At 35.7% G+C, this 22,115-nt stretch overlaps 1 protein-coding gene across 2 annotated transcripts in view; it reads right to left on the minus strand.

Moving 5' to 3' along the window:
- The window catches only part of FBXL17 (F-box and leucine rich repeat protein 17), a 495,830-nt gene that overhangs the window by 304,846 nt on the left and 168,869 nt on the right, over positions 1–22,115 (minus strand). The window lies entirely within an intron of this gene.

Raw genomic sequence — 22,115 nt, forward strand, 5'->3', positions numbered from 1 at the left:
GCACCAAAGGCCTTTAAAAGGGTGAGTGTACTATAATACCAAAATTAGATTTATATATCCTAGAAAACAGGTTACACACTGATGAACAGCATTAAATTGACATAATGGCTCTTAGTGGTTATAAATGTAGCTTTTTCCTACTTTAATTGGCAAGGACTAGACTGACCTTTTCTCTATAATTCAACTACAGTACAGTAATTAGACAAACCACTACTTACTTCTGAAATAAAGAGGAGAGGAGGAAAGCTCTCAGCCACCAGCTTTGAGAATGCAGAGTAAAATTGGGTTGGCATTCTACTGGGGGAAAATGGGCCACCACACCAATAAGAAAAATCGCTTTCCGTAAATTATGTTCTATGTTTAGTTTAATATCTTAACTAAAGAAAAAAATCCCAGAGGAAAGCCCTTTTCATATACTTAGAGACAGTCCCCCACTTGAGGATAAAAACCAGTCCTAAAACCAAGTTTGAAAGTAAAAAGAAAAGAATTAAGATGTTACTTGGGACAGATGGAGGAAGGGTAGGATAAAATCCCTAATTGTGATCCTGCAGGCATGTCTTCCTTGGGCCTGCATAATTCAGCAGGGAGGTAAGAGTCTTGACGGGGCCTTAAGGAAAAGTCAGCCTCATGGCTGAGGCTGAGAAGGGAGCAGTTTCCCTTACCTAAGAACAACCGCCCTTTTTTCCACCCTGTTTCTGGGTCTCAGGCGAAGGTCAGCCAGCCCCTAAGCCGTTTAGCTTCCAAGGTGGGAAACACTAGGTCCCTGAAGGAGAGGTGGGAGAAGCTTTCTTTTTCAGCAGCCCAGATTGCACATAAGTGATCGCCTCTCTGCAAGACCCTGGGGAGAGAATCATGACATGCTGAAACAAAAAACAGTACAAACTCAACCAGTGAGTGAGTTCTCATCACAAGTCACTACCCATTAGCATGCCAAGGTCTCCACACAGGTCACACTCTCCCAGCAGCTGCAGTAGTTGGTAGTCACACCACTGAGCCCTGATAAATCAACTCAGGACCCAGAATTATTTTCTCATTTGGACAGGAAATGTTTATGCATTCCCCAATATGTAAAATGGAATATAATTGCAGTATGAATTTTAGTTAAACAATATATTCCGTTCGTCACTGAAAATAAGTTAGAAAATCTGAGTGAGAGCCAGGGACCCTCTTTCATCAGTGAGAGCAATGAGATTTGGTATATAAACATCAGTTTAAGGGAGTCATTGTACAATATGTAAAAATCCAGGTTACACAAAAGTGCAATGTACAGTAATTAAAAACTATCTACTCATGGAAACTGGAGACCATTGACTCCCTCAATTATAGGAAGAGCAAACAGGGTTTCAGAGCGTGCTCAACAAAGTTAAAAAGAGTGCATAGAAATGATGAAAATGAAAAGCGGCAAAAGTATCATACAATCATCCAGAAATCCCCTATGTCAGAGGCAAGTATTGCTAACTATCAACTCCATGAAGGCAGGGAACACAAAGATTCTGCTTACTGTCCTAGCCCAAATGTCCGGTCATGGTAAGTATTTAATAAATACCTGGTAAGTGAATAAATGACAAATAAACAAAATCATATGCAGTAATTTTCTCTCACAAATTCTTGGGTCACACGACAATTACTTCTCATAATGCTTATCAGACACAAAAGAGACATGTGAATACTGCTTCTCTAAAGAGTTCACTTGGAATAGAAAACTGTATTTTACTTATGTGACACTCACTGGGCCACTTAATCTCTTGTGCCTTGGTTCCCTTATTTGAAAAATGGGAATAATAATAGTATCTACCTCACAGGGTTGTTAGAAATTTACTATATGTAAAGCACTTAGAACAGTGGTTAGCAAAGTCAGTGCTATAGAAGTGTTAGTGTTCCAGCTGTTATTCTATAATGATATGCAGGTAGGTTTTTTAAATCCTATGACTATTCACAAGTCTTATTAGCCTCTCACTACCCTCCCCTGCTCTGGGAGGCAGAGACCATTTCTTATTCTACTATGTATTGCCAGTACTAAGCACACTGCCTGGCACATAATCAATGACTAAAAAAAAAAAAAAAAAAAAATGGAATACAAATTATATTGAATCAAACACTAATATTATAATATGACAATGTTCTCATCTAGATCAGAAAAAAGTCATCTAGGCCCACTATGATTCAGAGCATGAATTTCCTACACAATAAATCCAAATGTGACAAGCATCTTCCTTTAACGTTTGATAATATCTAATTAAGAGATAGTTATAATGAGAGCTAAAAAATGTTTCATTTTTGCCAGGGCCCAGCATAGTCAACCTCTATTCCTTTATGTTCTTTCTTACCATTTAGTCATCATTCAAAAACTAAACTCTCAATCTTTTAAATGTATTATTGTGACATCAATGGCAAGGAAAGCAGATAAGAAGGTTCAACTAACAATCAAATATTAGGAAACTGGCTAAGATGTCAACACTGCAGGACATTAAAATATTTTTAAAAATCTGTGGAGAACTACATATTGCTCAAAACATGTTTATCACTACAATCACACCTGTGTGCAAAATAACATGTTAGACCTCTAAGGAAGAGTGGATTTGCTTTATTTATAAATTTAAAATTGTCCACCTAACTGCCATAATTCACCCTGAAATATTTCTCCCTTTGGTTTCAGAAAAATAAAGCCTCAGTTGATACCCTGATGCAACATGCTGGATCATCAATAATCCAGCAATAAACTATTGTTCTCTGGCAGTAAACCAAGTTTCTCTTCTAATATTTGTAAGCAGTAAGTGATAGTTAAGAATGAGCTTTCCCCTGAGCACCTGGAAATAAGATTGTCCTCTAAATTAAACTATAAAATTGATCAAAAATAGAACAAATGGGCAAAGATAATAGTCAAAATAGCTCCTAGGCCAAAGCAAGAATTTGACATCACATCATCATCACAATGACATTCACAGAAAGGTATCACTAGGATAAAAGGGTGACCATATAATTTATCATCCAACCATGATATTAGGCCAGACACAAACCAGGACTGTGCTGCACAAATTGAGATATACAATCACCCTAAATCACAGGAGTCTGTCCTGTTGGGAAAAAAAGAATACAAAACAGTAGAGCAAACTGCAGTATTGCTCTTCCAAATATTATAATGGAAGCCTGTTTCATGAATATACCATTCATTTGGTAATTAATAATGTTTTAGTCCATGTCTGTTCTTACAGTGTAATTTTGTGTTGTTATTTAACTTGATTATGTAACTTTCATTTACTACTTATGCCTTATCTCTGGTATGTGGTGGGTCTTTTTGATCAGTGGGATACTTGTGTCTTATATTTCTTTTCAAACCCCATATTCCAGCATTGTGTACTATAAACTGTAGATGGAAATCAAATGCTCACTGACTGATAGTAATAATAATTATTATTATAGCTGGCACGTATTGAGTAATTAACTACGTGCCAGAAACTGTCCTAAGTGCTTTACGTGTATAATCACATTTAAATCAGACAAAAACATTATGAAGTGAGTACTATTGGAATCTTCATTTTACAGATAATAAGACAGAGGGAGACTAAGCAACTTGCCCAGTGACAAATGTGTAGCAAGTGGCAGAACAGGGATTCAAATCCAGACTGTCTGGCTCCAGGCATAACTACTATACATACTGTCTCTTAGTGGAAAGTAATTTAGTGCCTAAATAATTTTATTAAACATTAAAAAACATTAAATTTAAACATTAAAGTTATTATTATTATTATTTTTTTGTGGTACGCGGGCCTCTCACTGTTGTGGCCTCTCCCGTTGAAGAGCACAGGCTCCGGAGGCGCAGGCTCAGCGGCCATGGCTCACGGGCCCAGCCGCTCCGCGCCATGTGGGATCTTCCCGGACCGGGGTACAAATCCGTGTCCCCTGCATTGGCAGGCGGACTCTCAACCACTGCGCCACCAGGGAAGCCCTAAAGTTATTTTTAAGTGCTCCAAAATAGGTGATGATTGCATCCAGGGTTGGCATAGGTATGGAGAAACAGATACGCTTCTCCAGGGATATAGACATATATTGATATAATCTTCTATAGGGAATTAAGCAAGATATATAAGAAGTTTACATATATTTACCCTTATATGCAGGAATTCCATTTCAAGAATTTAACCCTAAGGAGACAAAAATTAAAAGTACACAAAGACACAGGTATAAGGATGTTCACCATACAGTTATTTATAAGAGTAAAAATTGGGAATAATTAGAATGTCCATCAATAAGAGATGGGTTAAGTGCAATGTGCTAAAACCCTACCGTAAATCCATGAGAAATGGTGAGAGGTATCTATATTTATTAAAATAAAAATAAGTCCGTAGTATATTGTTGACAATAAACACAGACTGCAAAATAGCACACACAATGCAATTCCAAAAGGAGGTGGGGGGAGGACATGCACATATGTGCATATCTAAAAAGATGTTCACCAAAATGTCAACAATGGAAACGTTTAGAAAGTGAGATTTTAGATAGTCTCCATTTTTTTTTAAATATTTACTAAAAACCTCCTTGTGTGTGTGTTGTTGTTTTGCCAAAGGGGCATAAAAGAAACACAAGAGTGTACAATCTAGAGATACCCAGTTCCATTCTAGGCCATGAAAGAAAACAAGTGTTGATGGCAAATAAGTGGCTATAATGGAATGTAAGGGAGAAGCTCAGCCAAGTGGGACCCAGCAGCCTAAGGGCCACCTTCACCACTAGCAGGCTGTGTGAACCTAGACAAGTCACAGATGATCTTTGAGCCTCAGTTTCAAAACAGCAAGATGAAGAAGTTACATGAGGTGTTCTCAGAAGTCTTTTCAACCCCAAAGGGCTGTGGTTAAAATTTTCAGAAAGAGCAGGTAGAAATAGAGTAACGCCTCAATCCCTTGCTAGTCACAGGTGCATTCTGCAGTCTATTAGTATACACGTTACATCAGTTTGTACAAGATGTGAAATACCAAAAACCAGAAAATAAGAACAGCAATGAAAACCCATAAACACACTCAGGCACTTGTTATTGGAAATATGATTATTCCTCAGAGAGTGGGATAGCACACTCACCTAAGGCTGGAGCCCATGGGAGACCCCTCACTATCCCAATAAAAGCTCATTTCCAAACAGTTGACAGTGCTCTTGTAACATTTCACTTTTATACAGATAAAAAAACTACAATATGATCCATCTGACATTGTGGTATTTATACTTCTACTGACAAAAATCTAGGGAAAAGAGTCAAGTGAGACCTCGATGTTGCATTTCACTGTTATTCAGATATATCAATAATCAAATCTGGAGAGCTGCCAATAAAAATAGAATAAACATCATTAGCATTTTAATAAACCTGCAAGCCACAGGGCTGGAAAAACAAAGCAAGACAGACAGAGCAAAGGGAAATCAGCATGTGCAGTGTCTTCCCTCTAGCGGTTTACCGCCCCCACCCCCACCGCCGGGCAGTCCACTGTGTCCTCCCCACTCCACTCCTGCAAAACACACGCTCCAGGGAGATGTCTCTGTATTTTAAAACCTCTCATACACCTGCCCAAGCTCTAAAGTTCAGGGGATGTGTTGCAGTCTTTTTTTTAAAACAGAATAAATAACCTGATTTTTAAAATACTTTCAGAAAATGCTGATCTTTTAGTTATGAAGCATTTTGAATGTCAGATAGTCAGAATGTTATTTAATATGTTAACTAAATAGACCCAGATGAGAGATGAAGGGAAAGTGGTAAGAAGATGGGAAGAAAAGAAAAAAAAGAAAGAACCGCATATATGCAACAGATGAAGAGTCAGCAGTTTACAGGTAGAAGGCTGAGTTACATGTCCTTTGAAACTACTTCCAAATCAGATCCTAGGATTCTTGGAATATATCAAACACAGAATTACATATAAACACTCAAAGTAAGCAGTTAATTTCCTTAATTTTCAGTCATTATATTTCCTCAACTGAACCAGAAATTAGAAATTGAAAGTCCTGCTTCCTTAGATATTTTGAATTTCATTTAATCTCCTTATTAGTCCATTGTGTGTGTGAGTATGTGTGTGTGCAGATAATGTTCAAGTATATTTTGAAAAGTGTAACTCATTAAAATATACAGTATTGGATAAAAACTGCAAGTGAAAAATGTTCAGATATAACGTAGCTATATATTAAGGTACTTTACTTTATGGCAACATAAGTAGCGGTCACTTTTTTTTTTTTTTTAAACTCCATTTATGAATCTGAAAACACTTCACCCATTTAATCTGAAAATAGAGACGTTTATGAAAATATACAATAATGAGTACACACTAATTGCCTTATTTTCTTCAGATAATTGTGAACACTTCAGTATTACCACACAATAAGCAATAAGTAGCCATCAAGAATCTGCTAGTGTCTTTAAAATGTTTGATATAAGACCTTCACTGTCAATTTGCAGGGAACCATGAGGCTACAATGGTGATAAAGCATCAATGATAGATGGTACCACCCAAGCCACCATTCTAATAATCAACAAATGATTCATACTCAAGTTGCTTTTGGAACATGATTAAGCCTCCAAACATTTCACTAAGGTAGGTCCTCATTAACTCAATCTTATAAAAGAGAACTTAAATAAGTTTACCAAGGTTATATAGTGAATGACAATGATAAAAATCTGGAACAACAATAACAACAACAAAAAGAAACAACACAAAGAACCCCAGACTCCCATAGTCCTCTGCGAGCCCTATTCATTAGTATTGCAGAGAATCCTTTCAGGGTAATTTATTTCATTGCTCCGCATCTAACTGACCTTCTCTGGTAGCCACTGGCAAGTGTTTGCCAAAATGTCACTGACCAAAAATCTCCTTACAATGCCATGTATTATAAAATGAATATGTCAAGAACCAGATGAAAATGTCATCAGTGACACTGACAACAATAAAAGAAAATACTCTATAGACTGAAGGAATGGAAGAAGATCCAAGTTAAAGGGGAAAAAATTACCCGAGAAAATGTCATCAATGACTTCATCAACAAAAAAGTAAAAGAGACCACGGCTTTAAGTAAGGAAAGAAGGCACAAATTAAAGGGGGAAAAGTTCCTGAGAATCAAATGCTCTGTAATGGATCAGAAAGAGGAAAAAAGACTCCTTTTACAAAGGCTTGTGGGAAAACTACAACATCTCATTTACCGATCCTCCTGTTATCCCTGGCGGGGAGACAGAGGCGACATGTCTAAGCACCTGTGAGAGCTCTTCAGAGCTGAATCCCAAAGTCGCTGGTTTTCTTATTTGCATGTCAAAATTAATGACATAATTTGTAAATGTCAAAAGCAGTCACAGCAAATTAAACAGAAATTGAACGAAAATTTCCTCTGTGCTGCCCTTAAAATATAAAGTCAAAAGTTGTTGGTTATAGATAGCCAGTGGGAAGCAGCTGCATAGCACAGGGAGATCAGCTCGGTGCTCTGTGACCACCTAGAGGGGTGGGATAGGGAGGGTGGGAGGGAGAAGCAAGAGGGAAGAGATATGGGGATATATGTACATGTATAGCTGATTCACTTTGTTATAAAGCAGAAACTAACACACCATTGTAAAGCAATTATATTCCAATAAAGATGTAAAAAAAAAGAAAAGAGGAGCTTAGGACCAAAAAAAAAAAAAAAAGTTGTTGGTTTTGCCACTCTGAAGTCTTTGGAAATAAGTTTCACTCGTACAAATCCTTAAACAACCCAGTTGGGTGTATCTACTTTAAAAAAAAGTAATTTCACTAAGAAATTACTTTTACACTAAGATTTGGGATATTTTATTTTATTTTTAATGTTTTATTTATTTATTTTTGGCTGTGTTGGTTCTTCGTCGCTGCCTGCGGTTTTTCTTCTAGTTGTAGCAAGTGGGGGCTGCTCTTCGTTACGGTGCATGGGCTTCTCGTTGCGGTGGCTTCTCCTGTTGCGGAGCACGGGCTCTAGGCACATGGCCCTCTGTAGTTGTGGCACACGGGCTCAGCAGTTGTGGCACACGGGCTTAGTTCCTCCGTGGCATGTGGGGTCTTCCCAGACCAGGGCTCGAACCTGTGTCCCCTGCATTGGCAGGCGGATTCTTAACCACTGCGCCTCCAGGGAAGCTCAGGATATTTATTTTAAATGGACCTAGCTTGCAAATGTGATTCTTAAAATAAATGATTGCAGCTCGATGCTGATTATTATAATATATTTGGGGTATATTCTGGAATTTTCATCTGGATATGATTGGCACTTTTAAGTAACAGCTTTAACAGAACTTTCAAAATAACACGTGTATATTTTTTATTACCTGCCTGAGGATGAGTTGCACTGAAGATTAACTATAGTCCACATTTAACCCTAGGCATTTTGTTCCACCTAAATGCTTACAGGACACCATTATCTCAACAATGAAATGAAATCAATGCCTATCAGTGCTAAAAACATGGAGAGGTGCATGTTAGGATTTCCTGCCACTTTGAATTACTATCTGTCCCATGTTCTCCCCCATACATACTCCCAAGCCCATCAGTGTGGATCACCACAAATTCTAAATTCTTTACCAAGTACAGTGTGCACATATACAATCTATTTAGAGGATTGAAACGTAGTATACAACTAACAGTGACAAGTTAGCAAAGATAAATGTAACCATTCAAATTAAACATTAGAAAGATACTGTCAGTGGGGAAAGAATCACAAGTAAAATATATGTGCATACAACAAGCAACAGGTGTGTAAAGTTACTGCGACCTTGTCCATTTTTAAATAGCTACATTTTCAAAATGGGAGACACCATCAAGTAGCAGCAGTGTCTGTGTGGATGTCTGAATGTCTGTCAGGGCCTGCCTGGTGATAGTTTATACTTCTCCCCCTTTAACAAGCTTCACTGTTACATGTTACACTGTACTTGGAGATGGATGGCTGCCAAAAGCCATCACCAAAACAGAAAACAAAAACAAAGCTCCTCTATAACAAAATGATGTCTCAGTACTGGAAATAAACTCATAAAAGAAAAATCTTGGAAACAAAAAGAAGATGTACATCTATTTAAAGATATAAATTACTAAACATTTCTAATTCCAATAAGACCATAATATGCAAAATACTAACTGTGTGATAAGTAATATATATTTCTTTGAAGATATTTATCCCACAAACGTCTATAAATCTGCAGAAAAAAATGTTACAGAAAAACTCTTCTTTCTTTTCCAAAAATCATTACTAAATTTAATGAAGAAAGCCAGGGCATTGTCTGGACATATTTTGTCATCCCCTTTCCAAATAAATTGCTGCCACAAGGATATGATGTTTCTCCAGGATTTTTCTCCCCTTGTCTTCATTCAGTTTTTTTTTAATCCAGCAAGGTTAACATGTTGTCAGACTAAAACTGTATCCAAGTACCTCACACATAAACCACACCCCTGTCAGAGAATTCAGTGTGTGCCTCTTTAACTCTTCAATTACATTTAAAACGCATTTTTAAAGGCTATGTCTATATTCATTAAATGAACTTGACTCTTTTGACTGACTTATTTTGATTTGCTCTATTTCTTTTTTTTTTTTTTTTTTTGCGGTACACGGGCCTCTCACTGTTGTGGCCTCTCCCGTTGCGGAGCACAGGCTCCGGACGCACAGGCTCAGCGGCCATGGCTCACGGGCCCAGCTGCTCCGCGGCATGTGGGATCTTCCCGGACAGGGGCACGAACCTGTACCCCCTGCATCGGCAGGCGGACTCTCAACCACTGCGCCACCAGGGAGGCCCGATTTGCTCTATTTCTTGACGAATGTGAACAGTTCATTTTCTTTTTCTTTTACCTTGAACATAAGCTTACGTTTACTAGGTTTATTTATACTGCCATCTAATCAATCAACACACATTTACTAAACTTCTGGTTAGGAGCCCAGGAGTATGGAAAAGTCAAAATTCCCAGATACAGTTTTAATTCCTATGCTGTTATCAATGTCACATTCTAAGAAATTCACAATCCATCTGCGTGTAAGTTAAAACTAAAAGAAAAAAAATGCAACCTACTCTCTCTCCTCTCCTCAAATGCAGGAGTCTCCAGATATATACTCACACAAAACAAAATATTCAATTCTGTGTGTAATGCAACAAAATATCAAAATATTAAAATACACTGGTAATTTGCTAATGGAAAAAAAAGATTAATCAAAACCAAAAATAGGAATTGAATTTAAATTCAAGTTAAAAGGAAAACAAATGGAAACTGTATTTCCCAAATGAAACTACTTCTCCAAATACCATAATAAATCATGGAGGAAATGCTCCCAGGCTTCATTTAACAGGCAATAAAACCCTGAGGCAGGTCTGATTAGTGTGGTGCTATAGTAAATGGTAAGATGAGATATGATATACATGTCAGAATCACCCACTAGTCTTAATTAGTTTCTTGATGTATGGTTTCTAAGGTGATAGCTAAAATTTTTTTAAAAAGCATTTCAAAAAATGAAAAGACTACCACTTCTATTTGTAGAATTTTTTGTGGTATTTTCGTTATAGGTATTAGTACCATTACTGCCTATAGGCCATAGAAGTTATGTCCTTACAAGACTTATTACTAAAAAACACAGTGTTGAAGGCAAACATGACAGTGATTAAGCTTCAGTCACAATTCTTCTAAAAGACGATCTCCTCTTTTTCCATTTCTCCCTAACTTGACAATAGGGTAGAAAGAGATCCATTCTGAATAACATGAAACGCCAAAAACTGTTTTAAATACATATAAAATCAAGGCCTTATATTTATGTATTCTTAATTTTGTATTCACATTATTCCTTTCAGAAGAACTGCCTCTTTTCCCCATGCATTTTTTAGGTGATTACCCAAGATTAAATAGTTACACTAGAAACTGCAAATGGATGTTATTTTATTGTAATATTTATTTTAATCAATGAGATGTATTTTATTATAATGCAATTTAGCTAGTACTTATATTCATAGACTCTACTTGTAGGTTTAACTGCTTATCGCAACCAAATGTATTTTTAAACTTAGAATAAGCTTTTGGAGCTAATTTGATAGATGAGACTGAGGTCAGGCAGATCTGCATTCAATCCTGACTGCACTTCCTAGCTGTGATCGCCAGCAAGATCTTTTACCTCTCTGAGCCTTTTTTTCTTTACCTCATCTATAAAATAGGGCATAATGACACCTATGTCACAGAGTTGATGCGATAATTAAATAGGATAATGAAAAAAGCACTCTTGGCACCTTGCCTAACTTAATACAAAATGGTCAACATAGAGCAGCTACAAAGTCAATGTCTGAATAACAAACTACACCAAAACTTCACAGCTTAAAAAAACTGCTCTTACTTGCTCACAACTCCCTGGGCTCAGCTGAGCAGTTCTGCAGGTTTCATTCACAGGACTGCAGGAATCCAAAGGTTTGACTGAGGCTGGATGGTCTAAGATGGCCTCTGTCACACGTCTGACAGTTGACCCTGGCTGTTGGCTAGACCTCTATCTCCATGTGATCTCTCATTCTCAGAGAGACTACTCTGGGCCTCATCAGGTGGGGCAGCTTCCAGAAAAGCAAGTTGCAAGCCCCCTTGAAGCCAAACCTTAGAAGTCCCACAACATAATTTCCACTACATCTTATTGGTTAGAGCAAGTCACAAAGCCAGCCCAAGTTCAAGGGGATAGAGAAATAGATGCCACCTCTTGATGAAAGGGTAGTCAATATACCAATGCACAAAGCCATGCATATAGGGATAGGGTAAATATGTGGCTATAATTTGCAATCTTCTAAAGTCTGCGAAATAGTGACAAATTTTATAGCACCTATGCTGTCTTTCAACTATAAATAATTGCAGAATTCATGTTTTAAAGGCCAAAAAGAAGTACTAGCTTGAGTTTTCCCCAAACTAGAGTAACACTGTTCTGCTACTTCAATGACAGATTCAAAAGAAGACCAACATCATTTAGGTTTCTTTGTTCACTTTTCGGTATTCTAGGAGTCCTCCACACTTTTCTATTTATTCTAATCAATGTATTTATTTTCATCTGATTTGATATTTTTACCTTCAACATGAAGCTTTCTAATCAAACATTCCACAACAAACAGCATCACTGGGAAATCTGGATCAAGTATGCTGCACTTCTAGAAACTATGAAGTTTTGTAAAAGAAGTAAAGAAAAATATATCCTTGTAAAAACTAAATATACTTCTGTTCTTCTCCATGAAAGTGATCACTAGAGAAGAATTTAGTTTTGTGATACAGTTAATTAGCTAGGCTTAGAGATCTATTCATATCGATTTAAGCAGAAATAAAGAAAAATAAAGAAAATAATTTTTATATCTATTAACAAAAAGTAGAATGCCAAAACAAAATCTGAAATTTAATTGATTGCATCAAATCTAATTTTAATGAATATCTTCCTAAATTTCTTGTCACACACCCAGAAAGTCACAAAATAACTGCTACCAAGACTTCCTTTAACAGGTGTGTCTCTCAAAGATTCACTCCGAGAGCCACAGTTCTTAATACAATCCAGTCTATTTGCTTTGGATAATTTCATGGGGCAGGACAGGCCACTAAACACACTGAGTGATAAGAATGGCTCCTTAGGGAAGGAGAGAGATGAAAGAAATAGCTACTTGCTGTTTGACAATATGGTGAACAGAGAAGCAGTTTGGGGAATGACTAATTCCCCCACTAATGACATTCCTACATTTCCAATGAAGAACTGATTCCTAAAGTTGCCATTTTTTTTAGCTGAGGTTCTGTTACAACATGGCTTCATATAGAAACAGTTGGAAACTCAAGTCGTTTTCAATTTTAGACAAATTGGTCCTGCCCAAATTATAATGTTCAATAAAGGAAAACTTCAATAACATGAGGTATGCCTAATCTGTTTTTTAAGACATTGAAAAATCCTGATTATGTTAGGACAAGCCATACAAGAACCCAAAAACACATCTGTTAGAGAAAATGTCACTAGCCAGTGCCATCTTCGGTGGTTATTTCTCCCCCATGTGAACAAACCTCCTTAGTGTGCATTATTGAAACTAGATAATTCTTCTTGATAATTAGAGATTAAAGATAACCCTGTGCTACAGTTGCTGAAAAGGTAATCTACTCAATTTATTTTTAAAGGGAAACTTGTGTGCTAAAATACTCCCATTTTGCTTTAATTATTTCAAAGTCCCACATGGGTGATACATCTACTATATAGGTTCATATGGAATAATTACCATTTTTGAAAAATAGTGACAATTCTAACATTCTTTAATTATATTGCTTACTAATCTTAATTGCCATGATTTCAAAAGACAGTTCCAAAGTGCAACTTGAACAAACAGAAAAGCAATTAGCCTAAATTAATTGCTTTGCTGATGTGATTTGCAGTAGGTATGCATGGTGGTTTTGAAACTCCTGCCACTGCTTTCACAAGTTGATGTTCTGATGATTTTTTTAGCCTATTTTTGCACAAGAGCAATTAACCAGATAATTGTTCTAATGTGAACCTGGACTTAAATCAGTATGTTTAGGTTCATAGTTACAATTAACCAAATATTAAACATACATATAAAGAGCAGCACTTAAAAGTGCTACAAGGAAGAATTAAGAAAAAATATGCAACAGTTTTTTCATATAGCCATACTTTTCTCACCAAGAAACAGAAAAAAAGCCGTTAACTCTCTCCTCTGCCTCTTTTCAATTAATACAAGGTGTCACTACATATGAAAATGAAGTTTCTGGATCTTCATTTAAAAGTATTCCAAAGACTCTATTAAAAAAGCAGAAACCAATGATTCAACATTAAAACCTAGGTATTGTTCAAAAAACGAAGCTATGGCTTTCAGATAAAAAGCGTGCAATACATAAAGCAAGCTCTATCTAAATCAAGACAATGACATTGTCCTCACTTTATTAAGTATCAACTTTACTCAGAAATAAATAAATCTGGAAGAAGGAGGACATGTGAACCAGTTGCCTGGATTTCAGCCAGAGTTCAAGCCAAATCTAAAAACAGACTTACACATCCTACAAAAGCAACATTTATAATTCCCTCAACACGTAGGTATTAAATTGCTTCTCTGAGCTGGGCTCTATGTGAGGTTCCAGGGGCTGAGGCTGGGGCAGAGGGCCAAAGATGAAGACGCAGATTCACCCTTGCAAAGAGAGAGATTCATAAACAAAACATTACACAGCCACACAATGATATATGCCACCAGTAGACTGATGTGCTATGGATTTAGCCAACAGTAATGTGATACAGCACTTCATTACAACCACCATTATTATTTCATCTTTTCTTTAAATATAAACGAATTCACATTCATTTTAAGGGAAATTATTAGCAGTGCAACTATAACTGTTAATGAAACAAGTTTGCTTTTGTCAACTTCAATAAGCAAGGAGTTATTTTATACTACCTTAAACTAAATATTTTATCAGTTGAGGAATGATATACATAAAACCTTTCCATCTTCATAAGACAAAAAGGTTCAAGCTGAAAGTACTCTGTCATTCTTCATGTCTTCATGTATTCTTTTTTAATTTCTGAAAGGACCGTCATACAGAAAGTAGCTCAGGCACATACATGTCAGGTCTGCCATTTTTAATTAATACCAATCAAGTTCCAGCTATTTCTCCTCTGGTTAAACATGTGTGTACCTATCTTCTAAGATATTTCTTTATGCCACTGTTCATAAAATATTTTAGGCTGAAGCAAAATCTCTTGCACTAAATTAATAACTAATCACAGGAGATATTTATCATCTCAAGCCTTTTACAAGGAAATTGTCAGATTTAATCACCTTTCTCATATTTTCACTATTTACTGGGCTTCATTTATCATACATTTTAAAATTTTGACAACAGTGAGTTATTTTAATTACCATTTCTGGTTGGGGATTAAGAATAAGACAACAGCTGGGGGGAAGAGAGGGGAGGGCAGGAAGTCATAAATTTGTCTGAACAGTCAATAAACTATTATCGTTTTCATCAATAAGTGAATATTCTGTTCATTGTTGGTAATTTTAAAATGGGTTTTGAGGTTAGGAAGCCTCCAAATTTATGCGTATACAGCACTGCATTCATCATCATATATTGTACATTGTGTCCCATTCTTTCCCATAATTTGATCATGAATTCTGATTCATAACATATAAGACATAATTTTTTAATCTCACAAACTAAGTGCTTAATATATACTTTTACTCATCTTTATATTGTCTTAAAAACACAAAATCAGTGGCAGCATTTAGAATAGCACATCCAGGAATACCAATAATATGATTCTATAAAAGCTCTGTTAATTATTATTATTTGCAGAAATGTTTACTTATGCATTATTGCTCACTAGGAACCAAAGACAAAGCAGAAATTAAAAATTACCATTATATATTGGAACTATCATAAAAATTTGCATTTTTCTATATGACAAAATGTGAACATGGAGAATCAATAAGACAAACTCTTCCACATCAAATCCAGTTTCCATCCCATCTCCAGAACTGGAGTTAAGAATCAAAGCAGGCTGACATAAATGAGATAAAGACGATCTCATACAGATTTCCTTTCAAGTGACGGTACTAGGTTAAATGCTCTAATGTTATATATCAATTAATATTTCCTTTAAAATGATATTTGGCAATTAGAATTATTGAAAGAACCAATATCAGAACCGATACCCAACAGCACTACATACCAAACAATGAAAAAGTACCTTTAATTTGAATTTCATCTGAGGATAAATGCACAAATCGCTTTATCAGAAAAACTTCTCCTTCTGTAGAAAAATATCATTAGCTATTTGAAAAATCACATATGCTAGGAAAACTGTACAGATTAGTTATGGCAGTTATTTTTTACGAAAGGTACTGAAACCTTCAATGAAGTTAACTTCCTTCTTTTTAACTCAGTAACAACTTACTCAAAGTATATACCACCCAGTATTCTCCTTCACTCTGCAACGATTAATTTGTTACAACTGACAGAGAGCATTTATAGATAATAAAATATTTGTAAAAGTAAATGTGTATCATCACATGCTTAAATATCTACTCAAAATTCATTCTGAAATTCTTTTTGATATCAAGTATGAGCTAGATGTGGTATGACACAAAAACGAGCAATACTTTCTACTTTTCTTCAAGAAACTTAGTAAGAAATGAAGAGTGTTTATAAATGGAGTTGTTGGGGGAAAACTGCTTTTTATTACAAAACTAGATGTTTTTAAAATCTATAGGTCTTATCTAAAACTTTTACCTCTCAGATACCCCACATAGAAAAGAGAAGGTAACACTCTAATGATGCTCAGAATGATCAAGCATAGCCTGAGGTAGGATGACCACATAGTTTATCATCCAAAACAGGACATCTGGAACACAGAAAGGAGCAATGGCAGCGCAAGTGCTAACCCTGACAGAATTCCAAAACAACAGGAATGGGCTGAGACTGTCCTGAGCAAATCAGGACATTAGGTCATTAGGTCTGAGTCAGAATAAGGTACTGGGAGACAGTGAGCCCCTCGTGGTTAGAGCTTGGACTTTGAAGACACAGAAAAATGGGTTCCAGTCTTGGCTCCACCGCTTACTAGTTGAGAGCAGTCTAACCTTTCTGGACCTTAATTCCTCCATTTTAAAATGAGGTTAATTTCTTCCTCAGGGCTGTTGAAAAGATTAAATGAAACACTGGGTGTAAACCCTTAGCACACTGTATGGAGCAGATTGTAATAAATGGTAGCTATTATTAGCTGTTGTTATTATCCTTGGTTAAAAAACAAAAGAGAGAAAATATTATACCCTCCAACCTCAGGGGCACTACAAAAAGCTATCATGGTTTTAAAGAGAGGGTCTAATGGATAGAAGGACACCTAAGACATCATTTTTGAAGATGGTTAGGGGGCCTGAATAGTAGTTACCCCAATATCATACTATTCTTCTAAGGATGGTCTTACAAATAACTGTGACTATAAAAAAGAGTATCAATAATTAGCCAACCTCAAACAAGCATCACTAGCTCAGAAAGGCTCCATTCTGCCCCTGCTACTCTCCTAGAACTCAGTAAAATATATTCATCCTTTTTTAAAAAATATGAATAGATACAGAACATACTCAAAACTATGTAGTAAGTTACAGAAATAACTAAAGTTCAGCTTTACTAAAGCTCCACCTAACCAGCCCTACCACATTATTAGGCACCAAAAGTATGCAGATAGACTGCTCAGCATGCTACACTGGCAGGAGAGCGCTGCTCTAAATACCACCATGGAGCTGCTTCTATGGGCAGCATTATTTTTACCACCTCTTTATTTCCAAGTTTTCATGCTTTTATAGGAGCAAATTGTTCAAACTTCACACTCAGTACTCCAAGGTGAAAAGTATTCCTCTCCTCCAGATCACTTAACTTTAATAGAAAACAAAATATTCTCCAACTCTAATTCAACCATGCCTGCTGGATGTAATGGATAGGTTTGTCCCCCTTGGGCAATCTTTAAACCTCAGTCTCTAGGAGAATTAAGTAATATTAGGGGATTGAAATGAAATAAAATTCTAAGTCCACTGTGACGTGACATTCACAGGAAGATGGTAGATTATCCACCCAGTCCTCGAACACTTATAAATACAATATATAGCATATGTTCACAAAACAATTCTTGGAACTAAAACACAATGGGCACTCAGCAAATATTTTATATCACCAACACCTGCTCAAATCCTCTTTGAACTTTATTTCTAAATGTCACCGTTTTTTATTGAATCAACGGAAATTTTAAAGAAGAAACAGAATAAACATCCAGAGAAGATCAAGGGAGTTAGAAAAATCTTTATAGAAAGCCTCATTGAGTGTTACATGAGCCAGGATGCTGTCAGTCTCCCTGAAAGGGGTGGTGGAGTAATCTGTCACTCTACAACTTCAATCTCAGTATACCTAAAAGACTAAAAAGGGCTCTGCACAGAAAGAGAAAGAATAGTCTTAAGATTTTTCTTAATATTATAAACAAAGGAATTGTGAATCAAATACTAAGCACTGCAAATAAATTCATTTTAAATCACAGGCTTGGAGTTGGAGTTAATTTAGTAAACTAGTTCAACCCTATTATTCAGGAAACTGTTTAGAACACTCATTTGAACACTAAGTGGGAGTGAGTTCTCCAGTTTGGAAGGCAGTCAATGAAAACGAAGGTTTTAATTTATTTTAAACTGAATTCTGTCTCCCTCTGTAACTTCAACATGTTGGCCAAAGTTCTGAGGCCTGAAATAATGAAGAACTAATTTAGGTAAACTAATCAACTCTATATTATCTGTTAACATATGTTATCAGACTCAATTTAAAAAGAACTACTTGATTTAAAATAAGAAATCTTTACCTAAAAATCTCTCCATTCTGGATTTCAATAAAGGAGAATTCAATTCGTAGACTGGGTAAGGAACAAGTAGATAATATATAAAAAATAGGTCATGCTGGGTGGGAATAGTGGAGAAATTGGAGAATGGCCAACGAGAAAAGCCCATTACTCATCCTGGAAAAACTGTTGACATGAGAAAATGTGGGTCCAATGTTGCTAGATTTGCAACTTTCCCAAGAGAAGGCCAAAATTCAGAATTTTTATGTGAACTACCCCAATTTTTTAAGTTGGTAACTAATTCAATTTTTAAAATATTGTATAGGCCAAACAAAACAGCTTTGTGGACCGGACTCAGCTGAGCCCACCAGTTGGCAATTTCAAAATGATGGTATTCAAAAGTTTTACTTAAAGAGAAGATATTTACAGTTACTATTCTAAACACAAGTACATACAAAGTGAAAGAGTAACATATTGTAAACATTATTTTATACTTGAAAAAAACTGGTTGCAACAGTCTCAGGTTTAAAAGCCCTCAAATTTTAGAGTGTCCACTGATGCAACAGCTGCCTTTACATAAATATAAGATTCATACAGCAAATTAACTCCTTAAAGAAGGTATCCTTAGTTATCCGTGTCCAACAAACTTATACATTCAATTTTGTTTTAAACTGCAAATTCAAAGAATAAATCTCTAGCTAGGCAAGTTCAACTAGCTGGCAGCACAAATGGCTTTAACAACCAGCCTGACTTTTGCTGTTTTCTGACTTTAGCTGACGGATGCTAGAGAATCTTTCACTTCTCTTGTATTGTTATCTTCTACTGTTTTCCTAATTCATGAGCAAGCATGGTCAACTGTCAATGAAAGAATCATATATTAGATAATGGGTATATACATTATATGATCAAATTTTATTTTCAGGACTAACGTTAAAAATTGAAATTAGGGGGCTTCCCTGGTGGCGCAGTGGTTGAGAGTCCGCCTGCTGATGCAGGGGACACGGGTTTGTGCCCCGGTCCGGGAAGATCCCACATGCCACGGAGCAGCTGGGCCCATGAGCCATGACCGCTGGGCCTGCGCATCTGGAGCCTGTGCTCCACAACAGGAGAGGCCACAACAGTGAGAGGCCCACGTACCGCAAAAAAAAAAAAAAAAAAAAATTGAAATTAGGAAGATTAATTCTCTCTTTGGTAGCCAATTTAAATAAATAGCTTCCATAAAGATCTATTAAAATAAATTAGATTTCACTTAATTCTTCTTGACCAAAAAAAAAGCCATTATAGGCATATTACTATAAAGATGCTCAGAACCATTCACGTTTTTATATATCTGTTTTTTACATCCAAAGCATGCTGCTTCTGGACTCTATACCAAACATACAAAAACAAAGAAGACCAAATTGAATGTGAAATAACAAAGGATTTATATCAAATACAAGTAACCATTCCAATAAACTTACAGTCAGAGAGAGTAGAGGAGACACAATAACCAGATGTTTAATTTAAATCATTGATAGAAATAGTCAGTGCCCTCTTTTCATAAACCACTTGGATTTGATTTGTATTCAAAAGCAATGGTAAATGTCAAATGACTACTAAGACCATCCTTCTGAATACAAGAAAATATCACGCTGTTTAACTCTCTAAACACAAAAAGTCCTTTTAGAAAACAAAGATAAAGAACAGAATGTCTTAGTCACACAGATCAATTCAAGAACCACAGAATGCTAAAAGGTTTCATGAGCTTAACAGTAAAGACCTTCAATTACTAAATATTTTAAAATTTTGAGCTTCAAAAAAAGTTTATTGATAAAATCTTTTAAAAGCCAGAATAAATCTTATATCTAAAGATCTGGGAACAGTATCAAAGTGTATCTTCATGTGAGGAATCCTTTATTAAAGCTAGCAGCATTAAACATAGATCCTTTTCACAGGTATTAAGTTTAAAATAGTATCTAAAAGTTCTATTGTAACTTTATTATGAAAGAAAATAATGAGATTAGTCTAAAAAAACTAAGAATGTTACATATAAATGTCAATTGTGCGCGAACCTAGATATGAAATGGAAATTGACTCATTAGCCATTTGCTTTTTCTTGTTTGTCCCCATCCAGTTTTTACTGCAGCAAAGATGGAAAACACATACAACTGGAAAAGCCAAAGAAAAGTCAAACAAATGGGCTAAATTTAATAGGAATAGTATGACCTTCCGCTGACAAAAGGTGTTGAAAGGATTAAATGAGAACACATGTAAAGTGCCTATCAATTACCTGGGTAATAAAGGTTACCTTCCTCCCCTCTATCCTTACAAGGCTCACTATTATCTCACTCATTAAGTCTTATGTCACCTAAAGAGAAAACCTTCTGAGAGCAGCAGGGACTCAGTGCTCCACAGTCTGAGACACAGCACCAAGTATTTAGTAGGGGGTTAATAAATGCCTCCTGATTTACTAGAGGATACTAATAATGAACAAATGTAAAACAGATGCTAACTGATAGGCTAAATGCATTAGTGCATTCCAGTGTCCTCTATATGAAAGGTTACTAACCCATCTCGGCTAAGTGCTGAAATTATAATTAAGTCTGATGGGAAGTCCTAGATTTATACCAATATAATTGCAAATATTACTTAGCTTAGTGATAGAGTATGGCAAGAACAATGAGCTGAGTAATTTAGATGATACTACAAAGTGGGTTTTAATGTTTGGAACTCCTATTACAGTACACAGGATAAGTGCAAGCAGTGTAATTAAAACCTAAGAGTCTGATCTTTAAAACTCTACCGCTCAGCCTCATTAAAATGCATGTTTTCTCAATTAATCCAAACTTTTCCATTAAAAACATAAAAATACACTTTCATTCCTTGCAAATAAATCTCTACAGTACAGGTATTTAGGATCAAATATCAAATAACCATTATAATTAGGAAAAAAATGACTGAAATAGCAAGAGATTTGAGTAGATGGAACCTAAGAAAGGGAAGGTGAGGGCTGCCCACTTTTTCATTTGTAAATACCCAGTTATGGCTAAATAAGCATTTGAAGAGCTAAAAGGTGAGAAATCTCTGAATATTTTTGTGTAAATAATACAAACCTAAGCAAAATGTTTACCAAGCAGATAGCCCTTATAATCATATATGGACTGCATCTAATTTACCTCTGTAGGCTCCAAGTAGAGTCTTCTATGCATGGACATAGAAAACTGTTGTGCAATGAAAGGCAATCATTTTCATAACCATATTGTGGCACAAATAGTTTTCACCTTTCAACCTGAAGCATTACCACGAAGTTTACCTCAATATTAAGCTAATGCTAAACACCTAAACCACAGGATGATGTTTTTCATGTACTTTATTTTATTAGTTATTATGAAAAACACTTAAAAGATTATTTTTAAGTTGCCACATAATTGGCTATGTAGGCAAATGTTGATTATAGAGAATAATTTAATTTTTAAAGTTTTCATCAATTTCCTTTAGATTTTGATCCACCTCACATAGTGACTGTTACTCAAAAACAATAAACACCTTTTATAAATGATGACCATGGGCCAATTCTGGATTAGTAAATTTTTCAAGAAAAATTTTACTAAGAAAGAGCTAAGTCAAAAGCTATCACATAATTTAAAGAGCAATGCAGGGTAATTTATAAAAATGTCACTAGAATTTACCATACTTGGGGAAAATGTAGTCTACAGGATTTTATTGTTAAAAGGATAAAAGGAAATTAAAAGTGAAAGGGGGAGGTGTATTGAATTTAAAGCATTATCTGACACAAACTTAATAAACCTCTGCTCTAATTTGTGAAAAATATTTAAATC

Source organism: Mesoplodon densirostris, chromosome 3, assembly GCF_025265405.1.
Source record: "Mesoplodon densirostris isolate mMesDen1 chromosome 3, mMesDen1 primary haplotype, whole genome shotgun sequence".
Taxonomy (NCBI): domain Eukaryota; kingdom Metazoa; phylum Chordata; class Mammalia; order Artiodactyla; family Ziphiidae; genus Mesoplodon; species Mesoplodon densirostris.